At 45.3% G+C, this 14,968-nt stretch overlaps 1 protein-coding gene across 1 annotated transcript in view; it reads right to left on the bottom strand.

Annotated features, from left to right (window-relative positions):
* Window positions 1–14,968, bottom strand: part of LOC311138545 (sarcolemmal membrane-associated protein-like) — a 189,627-nt gene that overhangs the window by 85,507 nt on the left and 89,152 nt on the right. The window lies entirely within an intron of this gene.

Genomic DNA, 14,968 nt, shown 5'->3' with positions numbered 1-14,968 from the left:
CTAGACATGTTACCTCTAGACAGCTTCTGAGGGGCAGTAGGTAGTTGTTTTAGTAAGCAAAACAATAATGCTGTTCATCATGGCTGTAGACTATATGGTGAGGTCTACAGTCATGGCTCAGGGCAATCATTGATCTCTACAGTCATGGCTCAGGGCAATCATTGATCTCTACAGTCATGGCTCAGGGCAATCATTGATCTCTACAGTCATGGCTCAGGGCAATCATTGATCTCTACAGTCATGGCTCAGGGCAATCATTGATCTCTACAGTCATGGCTCAGGGCAATCATTGATCATTGATTAATTATCCAAAGTAATCCATTATGCTATAATTCCCTACTGACCACAACACAAAGCAGTCAGAATGTAGAGTTACAGACCGGCGCAGAGAGAACAGCTGGCGTCATCATTAGCGGCTAAACTACACTACCAAACACGCAACAGGAAACGGCTAAACTACACTACCAAAGACCGGTGCAGAGAGAACAGCTGGCGTCATCATTAGCGGCTAAACTACACTACCAAAGACCGGTGCAGAGAGAACAGCTGGCGTCATCATTAGCGGCTAAACTACACTACCAAAGACCGGTGCAGAGAGAACAGCTGGCGTCATCATTAGCGGCTAAACTACACTACCAAGGCGTCATCATTAGCGGCTAAACTACACTACCAAGGCGTCATCATTAGCGGCTAAACTACACTACCAAAGACCGGCGCAGAGAGAACAGCTGGCGCCATCATTAGCGGCTAAACTACACTACCAAACACGCAACAGGAAACGGCTAAACTACACTACCAAAGACCGGTGCAGAGAGAACAGCTGGCGTCATCATTAGCGGCTAAACTACACTACCAAGGCGTCATCATTAGCGGCTAAACTACACTACCAAAGACCGGCGCAGAGAGAACAGCTGGCGTCATCATTAGCGGCTAAACTACACTACCAAGGCGTCATCATTAGCGGCTAAACTACACTACCAAAGACCGGCGCAGAGAGAACAGCTGGCGCCATCATTAGCGGCTAAACTACACTACCAAACACGCAACAGGAAACGGCTAAACTACACTACCAAAGACCGGTGCAGAGAGAACAGCTGGCGTCATCATTAGCGGCTAAACTACACTACCAAGGCGTCATCATTAGCGGCTAAACTACACTACCAAAGACCGGCGCAGAGAGAACAGCTGGCGTCATCATTAGCGGCTAAACTACACTACCAAGGCGTCATCATTAGCGGCTAAACTACACTACCAAGGCGTCATCATTAGCGGCTAAACTACACTACCAAGGCGTCATCATTAGCGGCTAAACTACACTACCAAGGCGTCATCATTAGCGGCTAAACTACACTACCAAAGACCGGTGCAGAGAGAACAGCTGGCGTCATCATTAGCGGCTAAACTACACTACCAAACACGCAACAGGAAACGGCTAAACTACACTACCAAAGACCGGTGCAGAGAGAACAGCTGGCGTCATCATTAGCGGCTAAACTACACTACCAAAGACCGGTGCAGAGAGAACAGCTGGCGTCATCATTAGCGGCTAAACTACACTACCAAAGACCGGTGCAGAGAGAACAGCTGGCGTCATCATTAGCGGCTAAACTACACTACCAAGGCGTCATCATTAGCGGCTAAACTACACTACCAAAGACCGGCGCAGAGAGAACAGCTGGCGTCATCATTAGCGGCTAAACTACACTACCAAACACGCAACAGGAAACGGCTAAACTACACTACCAAAGACCGGTGCAGAGAGAACAGCTGGCGTCATCATTAGCGGCTAAACTACACTACCAAGGCGTCATCATTAGCGGCTAAACTACACTACCAAAGACCGGTGCAGAGAGAACAGCTGGCGTCATCATTAGCGGCTAAACTACACTACCAAGGCGTCATCATTAGCGGCTAAACTACACTACCAAGGCGTCATCATTAGCGGCTAAACTACACTACCAAAGACCGGCGCAGAGAGAACAGCTGGCGCCATCATTAGCGGCTAAACTACACTACCAAACACGCAACAGGAAAGCTAAACTACACTACCAAACATGCAACAGGAAAGCTAAACTACACTACCAAACATGCAACAGGAAACGGCTAAACTACACTACCAAACACGCAACAGGAAACAGCTAAACTACACTACCAAACATGCAACAGGAAACGGCTAAACTACACTACCAAACATGCAACAGGAAACGGCTAAACTACACTACCAAACATGCAACAGGAAAGTTAAACACCCCGGACAGTCCAAGAGAGGAACCAAACCGTTAAGGCTAATATCCAGTGAAAAGTTAGAAAGGTGGTGTTGGCATGCAGAAAACAATGTGTGATTGTGAATGTCTCAACAGAAGAGAACAAGCCTACGCAATTATATTAAGAAAAAAAAACGCATTGAAAAGGGGGGAAAGCATGTTTGTGACACTGAAATTACGACTTCATTTCTGGATACTCCTACAACGTTGAACGCCTCCAGTAGCCAGGCCTCGGATGCACTAACAGAGGATAACCCTTAGAACACTGTAGTTCCCTTGATAACAGCAGAACTCTGGTTCCATCATCACAGTATTTGGTATTTTATTAGGATCCCCAAAGCAGCAGCTACTCTTCCTGGGGTCCACACAAAACATTACATAATACAGAACATTAATAGACAAGAACAGCTCAAGGACAGAACTACATTAATTAAAAAGAAATTGTAAAAAAAAAAAAAAAAAAAAAAGGACAAGTAGCCTTCATATTAACACATACACAAACTATCTAGGTCAAATAGGGGAGAGGCGTTGTGCCGTGAGGCGTTGCTTTATCTGTTTTTTAAACCAGGTTTGCTGTTAATTTGAGCAATACGAGATGGAATGGAGTTCCATACAATAATGGCTTTATATAATACTGTACGCTTCCTTGAATTTGTTCTGGGATTTGGGGACTGAAAAGACCCCTGGTGGCATGTATGTGTGTAGGAGCTGTGTAAGTTGACACTGCAAACAATTTGGGATTTTCAACACATTAATGTTTCTTATAAAAAGAATAAGTGATGCAGTCAGTCTCTCCTCAACTCTTAGCCAAGAGAGACTGGCATGCATAGTATTTATATTAGCCCTCTGATTACAATGAAGAGCAAGACGTGCCACTCTGTTCTGGGCCAGCTGCAGCTTAACTAGGTCTTTCATGGCTGCACTGGACCACATGGCTGGACAATAATCAAGATAAGACATTTACATTACATTTACATCATTTAGCAGACGCTCTTATCCAGAGCGACTTAAAAATTGGTGCATTCAAATTATGATAGCCAGGGGGACAACCACCTTTTTAAAAACAATTTTTATAGGGGGTGGGGGAAGAAGGATTACTTTATACTATTCCAGGTATTCCTTAAAGAGGTAGGGTTTCAAGTGTCTCCGGAAGGTGGTCAGGTGACTCCGCTGTCCTGGCGTCTTGGGGGAGCTTGTTCCACCATTGGGGTGCCAGAGCAGCGAATAGCAGACAAAACTAGAGCCTGCAGGACTTGCTTTGTGGAGTGTGGTGTCAAAAAAGTAGAGCATCTCTTTATTACGGACAGACCTCTCCCCATCTTCACAACCATTGAATCTGTTTTGACCATGACAGTTTACAATCTAAGGTAACGCCAACTAATTTAGTCTCCTCAACTTGTTCAACAGCCACACCATTCATTACCAGATTCAGCTGAGGCCTAGAACATATGGAATGATTTGTACCAAATACAATGCTCTTAGTTTTAGAGATGTTCAGGACCAGTTTATTAGTGGCCACCCATTCCAAAACAGACTGCAACTCTTTGTTAAGGGTGACTTCATTAGCTATGGTTGCTGATGCGTATATGGTTGAATCATCAGCATACATGGACACACATGCTTTGTTTAATGCCAATGGCAGGTCATTGGTAAAAATAGAAAAGAGAAGAGGGCCTAGAGAGCTGCCCTGCAGTACACCACACTTTACATGTTTGACATTAGAGAAGCTTCCATTAAAGAAAACCCTTTGAGTTCTATTAGATAGATAGCTCTGAATCCATGATATAGCAGAGGTTGAAAAGCCATAACACATGTTTTTCATCAACAGGTTATGGTCAATAATATCTAACAATACAGCTCCCACAATCTTCTTATCATCAATTTCTTTCAACCAATCAGTCATTTGTGTCAGTGCAGTGCATGTTGAGTGCCCTTCTCTATAAGCATGCTGAAAGTCTGTTGTTAATTTGTTTACAGAGAAATAGCATTGTATTTGGTCAAAGACAATTTTTTCCAACTGTTTGCAAAGAGCTGGCAGCAAGCTGATAGGTCTGCTGTTAGAAACAGTAAAGGCCGCTTTACCACTCTTGGGTAGCAGAATTACTTTGGCTTCCCTCCAGGCCTGAGGACAAAGACTTTCCTCTAGGCTCAGATTAAAGATATGACAGATAGGAGTGGCTATAGAGTCAGCTACCATCCTCAGTAGCTTTCCATCTAAGTTGCCAGGAGGTTTGTCATTGATCGATAACAATCTTTCCACCTCTCCCACACTCACTTTACAAAATTCAAACTTGCAATGCTTTTCTTTCATTATTAGTTTTTTTATGCATGAATTCGATGGCTCACTCTTCATTGTTGGCATTTCCTGCCTAAGTTTGCCCACTTTGGCAATGAAGTAATCATTAAAATAATTGGCAACATCAAATGGTTTTGTGATGAATAAGCCATCTGATTCAATGAAAGATGGAGTTGAATTTGTCTTTCCGCCCATAATTTCATTTAAAAGAACTCCAAAGTAGTTATTTAGTACTCAAGTTTTTTTTCCATCATTCTTTAAATCATTGATCTTGGCTTCATAATACAGTTTCTTCTTCTTTTTGTTGAGTTTAGTCACATATTTTCTCAACTTGCAGTAAGTCAGCCAGTCAGAAGTGCAGCCAGACTTATTAGCCACTCCTTTTGCCCCGTCTCTTTCAACCAGACAGTTTTTCAATTCCTCATCAATCCATGGAGCCTTAACAGTTCTAACAGTCAGTTTACTAACAGGTGCACCTTTATCAATAATTGGAAGAAGCTATATCATAAATTCATCAAGTGCAGCGTCTGGATGCTCCTTATTAATCACATCAAACCAACAAATATGTTTTACATCATCCACATAAGAGTCACAGCAAAATATTTTGTATGATCTCTTATACACTATTTTAGGCCCAGCTTTTGAAACTTTGGCTTTCCTGGATATAGCCACTGTATTGTGATCACTGCATCCAATGGGTACGGATACCGCTTTAGAACAAAGTTCTACAGTATTAGTACAAATGTGATCAATACATGTGGATGATCTTGTTCCTGTAGTGTTTGTAAACACCCTGGTAGGTTGATTAATAACCTGAACCAGATTACAGGCACTGGTTAAAAAGTTAGAAGCTTCCTCTTGAGCGGACAGCTTGATGAAAACCAGTCAATATTCAGGTCCCCATGAAAGTAGACCTCTCTGTTTACATCACATACACTATCAAGCATTTCACACATATTATTTAGATACTGACTGTTAGCACTTGGTGGCCTATAGCAACACCCCAAAAGAAAAGGCTTTAGATGTGGCAAGTGAACCTGCAACCACAACTTCAATAAGACTTGACATAAGATATTCTCTAAGCGTTCTAGGGATATGGCTCTGAATATATACACAGCAACACCTCCCCCATAAGCATTCCTGTCTCTTCTATTGATGTTATATTCTTCTATTGCTGTATCAAATGAATTATCAAAGTGAGTCTCAGAAATGGCTAATATATGAATGTTATCTGATGTTTGCAAGTTATTGATTTCATTTCTAAGGCTACACGTACAGTACCAGTCAAATGTTTTAGAACACCTACTCATTCAAAGGGCTTTTCTTAATAAAAAATAATAATAAATTACATTGTAGAATAATAGTGAAGACATCAAAACTATGAAATAACACATATGGAATCATGTAGTAACCAAAAAAAGTGTTAAACAAATCAAAATATATTTTATATTTGAGATCCTTTAAATAGGCACCCTTTGCCTTGATAACAGCTTTGCACACTCTTGACATTCTCTCAACCAGCTTCATGAGGTAGTCACCTGGAATGCATTTAAATTAACAGGTGTGCCTTGTTAAAAGTTCATTTGTGGAATTTCTTTCCTCCTTAATGCGTTTGAGCCAATCAGTTGTGTTGTGAAGAAAGTCCCTCGAGATTTCTCCATCACTGTTATCATGGATTAACATACAGAACTGATGTCCTCTCTCAATGACTTACAGATTGCTGTCATCTTGCCATTCTCCTGTTTAAACTCATCGAGCTGACCCTGGGAGAACTGCAAGCTGTTCAAGTCCTGGACATCTCTGGTCAGGTCGTCCATTCTTTTATTAGTTGAATCCACCAGTATTTGGACAAAATACTCAAAGCATTTTCTTGTTGTTGTATCAACTGCTTGTAGAACTCTTTTTGTTCGTTTAAAAGATCCTTCGCCTGTGATCGAGAGACACCACTGTCCTCAACGGCACTCCCACCGGCTTTGGTCTTTGTCATGGTAGCAACGTAGGTTACGCTGTTACTCCTCGCAGTTCCAGACAGGACAGGTCTCTCAGTTCCAGACAGGACAGGTCTCTCAGTTCCAGACAGGGCAGGTCTCTCAGTTCCAGACAGGGCAGGTCTCTCAGTTCCAGACAGGGCAGGTCTCTCAGTTCCAGACAGGGCAGGTCTCTCAGTTCCAGACAGGACAGGTACCTCAGTTCCAGACAGGGCAGGTCTCTCAGTTCCAGACAGGACAGGTCTCTCAGTTCCAGACAGGACAGGTCTCTCAGTTCCAGACAGGACAGGTCTCTCAGTTCCAGACAGGACAGGTCTCTCAGTTCCAGACAGGACAGGTCTCTCAGGACAGGTCTCTCAGTTCCAGACAGGACAGGTCTCTCAGTTCCAGACAGGACAGGTCTCTCAGTTCCAGACAGGACAGGTCTCTCAGTTCCAGACAGGGCAGGTCACAGGGAAGATTTTAAAACAGCAGGGATCTAGTCCTGTGTAGCTCAGTTGGTAGAGCATGGTGCTTGCAACGCCAGGGTTGTGGGTTCGATTCCCACGGGGGGCCAGTATGAAAAAGGTATGAAAAATATAAATGACTAAAAGCAGCAGGAATCAAGACGTTCAAGCCCTCAAGAAACCCCTGCTCGCTTGATAGGCAGCTAGCTAGCAGCTAGGCTAGTTGCTATGCCAAATAGCTCCTCAGACCCGGCCTTGGTCGGCAGGATCACTGGAGTGATAGCAGCAGTCCCAGCAACTGATGCCAACTGCGTCGCGGAATCCAAACTCAAAAGTAAGCTAGCTACTAAGAAACTTTCAAAACAACAAAACGAGCTCTCCCTCGTTCCATGTCCTTCCCCCAGTCTCCTCCCTACCTCATGGACGGACGGCATACTCCACACCACTAAACTAAACGCTCCAGCAGATAAGGACATAGATGTCAAGGACTTCCTGCTAAACTAAACGCTCCAGCAGACCAGGACATAGATGTCAGAGACTTGCTGCTATATGTATTCCTCTTCCTTTACACTGTTGCTCAGATTCCAGTGCCCCAATCCTAACCTTAACCATTAGGGAAATGCTAAACTGACCTAAGATCAGCGTCTAGGGGCCACTCCACCCTCCACCCTCCTCCCTCCTCCCAACTCCACCCTCCTCCCTCCTCCCAACTCCACCCTCCACCCAACTCCACCCTCCTCCCTCCTCCCTCCTCCCAACTCCACCCTACACCCTCCACCCTCCTCCCTCCTCCCAACTCCACCCTACACCCTCCTCCCTCCTCCCAACTCCACCCTCCTCCCTCCTCCCAACTCCACCCTCCTCCCTCCTCCCAACTCCACCCTCCTCCCTCCTCCCAACTCCACCCTCCACCCTCCTCCCTCCTCCCAACTCCACCCTCCACCCTCCTCCCTCCTCCCAACTCCACCCTACACCCTCCTCCCTCCTCCCAACTCCACCCTCCTCCCTCCTCCCAACTCCACCCTCCACCCTCCTCCCTCCTCCCAACTCCACCCTCCTCCCAACTCCACCCTCCACCCTCCTCCCTCCTCCCAACTCCACCCTACACCCTCCACCCTCCTCCCTCCTCCCAACTCCACCCTCCACCCTCCTCCCTCCTCCCAACTCCACCCTACACCCTCCACCCTCCTCCCTCCTCCCAACTCCACCCTACACCCTCCACCCTCCACCCTCCTCCCAACTCCACCCTACACCCTCCACCCTCCTCCCTCCTCCCAACTCCACCCTACACTCTCCTCCCTCCTCCCAACTCCACCCTACACCCTCCACCCTCCTCCCTCCTCCCAACTCCACCCTCCACCCTCCTCCCTCCTCCCAACTCCACCCTACACCCTCCACCCTCCTCCCTCCTCCCAACTCCACCCTACACCCTCCTCCCTCCTCCCAACTCCACCCTCCACCCTCCTCCCAACTCCACCCTACACCCTCCTCCCTCCTCCCAACTCCACCCTACACCCTCCTCCCTCCTCCCAACTCCACCCTACACCCAACTCCACCCTACACCCTCCTCCCAACTCCACCCTCCACCCTCCACCCTCCTCCCTCCTCCCAACTCCACCCTACACCCTCCACCCTCCTCCCTCCTCCCAACTCCACCCTACACCCTCCACCCTCCTCCCTCCTCCCAACTTCACCCTACACCCTTGAGCCCCAAGGAAATAATAATTAATAATCTGTAATATCTTGATGAGTACACTAGTATATCAGGCTGGATACTGTCTGCAATTGTACTGAAAGTATTTTGACAGGCAGGCTAATACTTCACACTAGCACCATGACAACCTGAATTCAATATCAAAATGCTGATGTCAAACTATCTGGTATTCTTAGAGCAATAATGGGAGACTACGAACACTCAGATTGTGGAAAATTAATTGAACGCGTCTATTATAAGTCTGCCTGCTTAACTGTAAATGTACTGGTTGATTAAAGTAGTGCAGTCCCCTCCACGCTTTACAAGAAAGTGGACTAACAAAGAAAAACTAAATATCTACCAATAAATATTAACATAGCCAATTACCATTCAACATTTTACGTAGAGGGAGAAGTTAGATATACAGTGCATTTGGAAAGTATTCAGACCCCTTGACTTTTTCCCAAAGAAATTACATTACAGCCTTATTCTAAAATGTATTACATTGTTTTCCTCCTAAATATACACACACAATACCCCATAATGACAAAGCAAAAACAGGTTTTTAGACAATTTTGCAAATGTATATCAAATAAAAAGCATCAATACCTTATTTACATAAGTATTCAGACTCTTTGCTATGAGACTCGAAATTGAGCTCAGGTGTTTCCATTGATCATCCTTGAGATGTTTCTACAACTTGATTGTAGTCCACCTGTGGTAAATTCAATTGATTGGACATGATTTGGAAAGGCACACACCTGTCTATATAAGGTCCCACAGTTGACAGTGCATGACAGAGCAAAAACCAAGCCATGAGGTCTAAGGAATTGTCCGTAGAGCTCCGAGACAGGATTGTGTCGAGGCAGAGATCTGGGGAAGGGTACCAAAAAACATTCTGCAGCATTGAAGGCCCCCAAGAACACAGTGGCCTCCATCATTCTTAAATGGAAGAAGTTTGGAACCACCAAGACTCTTCCTAGAGCTGGCCGCCCGGCCAAACTGAGCAATTGGGGGAGAAGGGCCTTGGTCAGGGAGGTGACAGAGCTCCAGAGTTCCTCTGTGGAGATAGGAGAACCTTCCAGAAGGACAAACATCTCTGCAGCACTCCACCAATCAGGCCTTTATGGTAGAGTGGCCAGACGGAAGCCACTCCTCAGTAAAAGGCACATGACAGCTCGCTTGGAGTTTGCCAAAAGGCACCTAAAGGACTCTCAGACCATGAGAAACAAGATACTCTGGCCTGATGAAACCAAGATTGAACTCTTTGGCCTGAATGCCAAGCGTCACAGTCATGGTGGTGGCAGCATCATGCCGTGGGGATGTTATTCAGCGGCAGGGACTGGGAGACTAGTCAGGATCGAGGGAAAGATGAATGGAGCAAAGTACAGAGAGATCCTTGATGTAAACCTGCTCCAGAGCGCTCAGGACCTCAGACTTGGGCGAAGTTTCATCTTCCAGCAAGACAACGACCCGAAGCACACAGCCAAGACAACGCAGGAGTGGCTTCGGGACAAGTCTCTGAATGTCCTTGAGTGGCCCAGCCAGAGCCCGGACTTGAACCCGATCGAACATCTCTGGAGACCTGAAATTAGCGGTGCAGTGACGCTCCCCATCCAACCTGACAGAGCTTGAGAGGATCTGCAGAGGAGAATGGAAACTCCCCAAATACAGGTGTGCCAAGCTTGTAGCGTCATACCCAAGAAGACTCAAGGCTGTCATCGCTGCCAAAGGTGCTTCAACAAAGTACTGAGTAAAGGGTCTGAATACTTATGTAAATGGAATATTTCACATTTTTAATAAATTTGCAAAAATTTATAAAAACCTGTTTTTGCTTTGTCATTATGGGGTATTGTGTGGAGATTGATGAGGGATTTTCTTTGTAATCCGTTTTAAAATAAGGCTGTAACGTAACAAAATATGAAAAAGTCAAGCGGTCTGAATACTTCCCGAATGCACTGTATAAGATGTAGTCCTGTGCTGGACAGGAACAGACACACAGGACTTTGTATTTTAACTGAGGGAACAACAGGACAAGACGTTTGACATCATGCCTCCACTATCTACGGTATAATACATCAACCAGTCATCTACAGACTTCACCTGGAAATGTCATCTAGTCTATCTACCAGTCCTGCAATGATGCAAATATCAAGTAGGCTAATGTCAACAAATTCAAAGTACTAATTTTAACAAATCCAACATATTCTGATTAGAATCCATGTGGAATCGGCTACAAAACCAGAGATATTCATTTGAATGCATCTCTGCCTCCTCCAGTACTCGTGTTCGTTCAATCAGTGTTCGTTCAATCAAACAAACAAATGTATATAGTTGTTAAAGCCCTTTTCGCAACAGCAGTTGTCACAAAATATGGCAACTCACACCTGCAGCCTCAGCACTCCTACTGAACTACAGCCAAAATACAATGTTCACGTTACAGTATCCAGGGAGATCACACTGCACTACATGGAGATAGACAGGATCAATGGTGCCTGAAGACCGAAGTGATAGTAGGTAATGACACAGTAACCTTTAACTGATGGATCATACAGGCCCTCGGTTAGCTATATAACCACACAGAGATACCGGTGAATTGTTTGTTTATCTAGGCTAGTTTATGTGCCAAGGAGTCTGTGTTTTTATGGTTAACCACACATTTCTCTATGACTACAGAGTGATGTAGGCTTTGTAGTGAGCTCAGCTCCACTACTCTGCTAATGCTGAAGCCACACTAAGGTACACTGTTGTTATATGAGTCACGTTAGGAGAGAGAGGGTATCCTGTTATACGAGTCACGTTAGGAGAGAGAGGGTATCCTGTTATATGAGTCACGTTAGGAGAGAGAGGGTATCCTGTTATACGAGTCACGTTAGGAGAGAGAGGGTATCCTGTTATATGAGTCACGTTAGGAGAGAGAGGGTATCCTGTTATACGAGTCACGTTAGGAGAGAGAGGGTATCCTGTTATACGAGTCACGTTAGGAGAGAGAGGGTATCCTGTTATACGAGTCACGTTAGGAGAGAGAGGGTATCCTGTTATACGAGTCACGTTAGGAGAGAGAGGGTATCCTGTTATACAAGTCACGTTAGGAGAGGGTATCCTGTTATACGAGTCACGTTAGGAGAGAGAGGGTATCCTGTTATACGAGTCACGTTAGGAGAGAGAGGGTATCCTGTTATACGAGTCACGTTAGGAGAGAGAGGGTATCCTGTTATACGAGTCACGTTAGGAGAGAGAGGGTATCCTGTTATACGAGTCACGTTAGGAGAGAGAGGGTATCCTGTTATACGAGTCACGTTAGGAGAGAGAGGGTATCCTGTTATACGAGTCACGTTAGGAGAGAGAGGGTATCCTGTTATACAAGTCACGTTAGGAGAGAGAGGGTATCCTGTTATACGAGTCACGTTAGGAGAGAGAGGGTATCCTGTTATACGAGTCACGTTAGGAGAGAGAGGGTATCCTGTTATATGAGTCACGTTAGGAGAGAGAGGGTATCCTGTTATACGAGTCACGTTAGGAGAGAGAGGGTATCCTGTTATACGAGTCACGTTAGGAGAGAGAGGGTATCCTGTTATACGAGTCACGTTAGGAGAGAGAGGGTATCCTGTTATATGAGTCACGTTAGGAGAGAGAGGGTATCCTGTTATACGAGTCACGTTAGGAGAGAGAGGGTATCCTGTTATACGAGTCACGTTAGGAGAGAGAGGGTATCCTGTTATACGAGTCACGTTAGGAGAGAGAGGGTATCCTGTTATATGAGTCACGTTAGGAGAGAGAGGGTATCCTGTTATACGAGTCACGTTAGGAGAGAGAGGGTATCCTGTTATACGAGTCACGTTAGGAGAGAGAGGGTATCCTGTTATACAAGTCACGTTAGGAGAGAGAGGGTATCCTGTTATACGAGTCACGTTAGGAGAGAGAGGGTATCCTGTTATACGAGTCACGTTAGGAGAGAGAGGGTATCCTGTTATACGAGTCACGTTAGGAGAGAGAGGGTATCCTGTTATATGAGTCACGTTAGGAGAGAGAGGGTATCCTGTTATACGAGTCACGTTAGGAGAGAGAGGGTATCCTGTTATATGAGTCACGTTAGGAGAGAGAGGGTATCCTGTTATATGAGTCACGTTAGGAGAGAGAGGGTATCCTGTTATATGAGTCACGTTAGGAGAGAGAGGGTATCCTGTTATATGAGTCACGTTAGGAGAGAGAGGGTATCCTGTTATACGAGTCACGTTAGGAGAGAGAGGGTATCCTGTTATACGAGTCACGTTAGGAGAGAGGGTATCCTGTTATACGAGTCACGTTAGGAGAGAGAGGGTATCCTGTTATATGAGTCACGTTAGGAGAGAGAGGGTATCCTGTTATATGAGTCACGTTAGGAGAGAGAGGGTATCCTGTTATATGAGTCACGTTAGGAGAGAGAGGGTATCCTGTTATACAAGTCACGTTAGGAGAGAGAGGGTATCCTGTTATATGAGTCACGTTAGGAGAGAGAGGGTATCCTGTTATATGAGTCACGTTAGGAGAGAGAGGGTATCCTGTTATATGAGTCACGTTAGGAGAGAGAGGGTATCCTGTTATATGAGTCACGTTAGGAGAGAGAGGGTATCCTGTTATATGAGTCACGTTAGGAGAGAGAGGGTATCCTGTTATATGAGTCACGTTAGGAGAGAGAGGGTATCCTGTTATATGAGTCACGTTAGGAGAGAGAGGGTATCCTGTTATATGAGTCACGTTAGGAGAGAGAGGGTATCCTGTTATATGAGTCACGTTAGGAGAGAGAGGGTATCCTGTTATATGAGTCACGTTAGGAGAGAGAGGGTATCCTGTTATATGAGTCACGTTAGGAGAGAGAGGGTATCCTGTTATATGAGTCACGTTAGGAGAGAGAGGGTATCCTGTTATATGAGTCACGTTAGGAGAGAGAGGGTATCCTGTTATATGAGTCACGTTAGGAGAGAGAGGGTATCCTGTTATATGAGTCACGTTAGGAGAGAGAGGGTATCCTGTTATATGAGTCACGTTAGGAGAGAGAGGGTATGCTGTTATATGAGTCACGTTAGGAGAGAGAGGGTATCCTGTTATATGAGTCACGTTAGGAGAGAGAGGGTATCCTGTTATATGAGTCACGTTAGGAGAGAGAGGGTATCCTGTTATATGAGTCACGTTAGGAGAGAGAGGGTATCCTGTTATATGAGTCACGTTAGGAGAGAGAGGGTATCCTGTTATACGAGTCACGTTAGGAGAGAGAGGGTATCCTGTTATACGAACAGGAACAGGTTGAGAGCTTCAAGTTCCTTGGTGTCCACATCACCAACGAACTATCATGGTCCAAACACACCAAGACAGTCGTGAAGAGGGCACGACAAAGCCTATTCCCCCTCAGGAGACTAAAAAGATTTGGCATGGGTCCTCAGATCCTCAAAAAATTCTACAGCTGCACCATCGAGAGCATCCTGACTGGTTGCATCACCGCCTGGTATGGCAACTGCTTGGCCTCTGACCGCAAGGCACTACAGAGGGTAGTGCGTACGGCCCAGTACATCACTGGGGCAAAGCTCCCTGCCATCCAGGACCTCTATACCAGGCGGTGTCAGAGGAAGGCCCTCAAAATTGTCAAAGACTCCAGTCACCCTAGTCATAGACTGTTCTCTCTGCTACCGCACGGCAAGCGGTACCGGAGTGCCAAGTCTAGGTCCAAAAGACTTCTCAACAGCTTCTACCCCCAAGCCATAAGACTCCTGAACAGCTAATCATGGCTACCCGGACTATTTGCACTGCCCCCCCACCCCATCCTTTTTACGCTGCTGCTACTCTGTTAAGTATTTATGCATAGTCACTTTAACTCTACCCACATGTACATATTGCCTCAACTGCCTCAACTGGCCGGTGCCCCCGCACATTGACTATGCAACGGTACCCCCCTGTATATATAGCCTCCCTACTGTCACTTTATTCTATTGTATATATAGCCTCCCTACTGTCACTTTATTTTTTACTTCTGCTCTTTTTTTCTCAACACTTTTTTGTTGTTGTTTTATTCTTACTTTTTTGTTTAAAATAAATGCACTGTTGGTTAAGGGCTGTAAGTAAGCATTTCACTGTAATGTCTACACCTGTTGTATTCGGCGCATGTGACCAATAAAATTTGATTTGATTTGATTTGATTTGATACGAGTCACGTTAGGAGAGAGAGGGTATCCTGTTGTTATATGAGTCACGTTAGGAGAGAGAGGGTATCCTGTATAACAAGAGAACATCCAACCATGTTGACATAA

This window comes from Coregonus lavaretus (assembly GCF_964263955.1).
Source record: "Coregonus lavaretus genome assembly, chromosome: 12".
NCBI classification, from domain to species: Eukaryota; Metazoa; Chordata; class Actinopteri; order Salmoniformes; family Salmonidae; genus Coregonus; species Coregonus lavaretus.
This window is presented reverse-complemented; position numbering and strand designations above follow the sequence as displayed.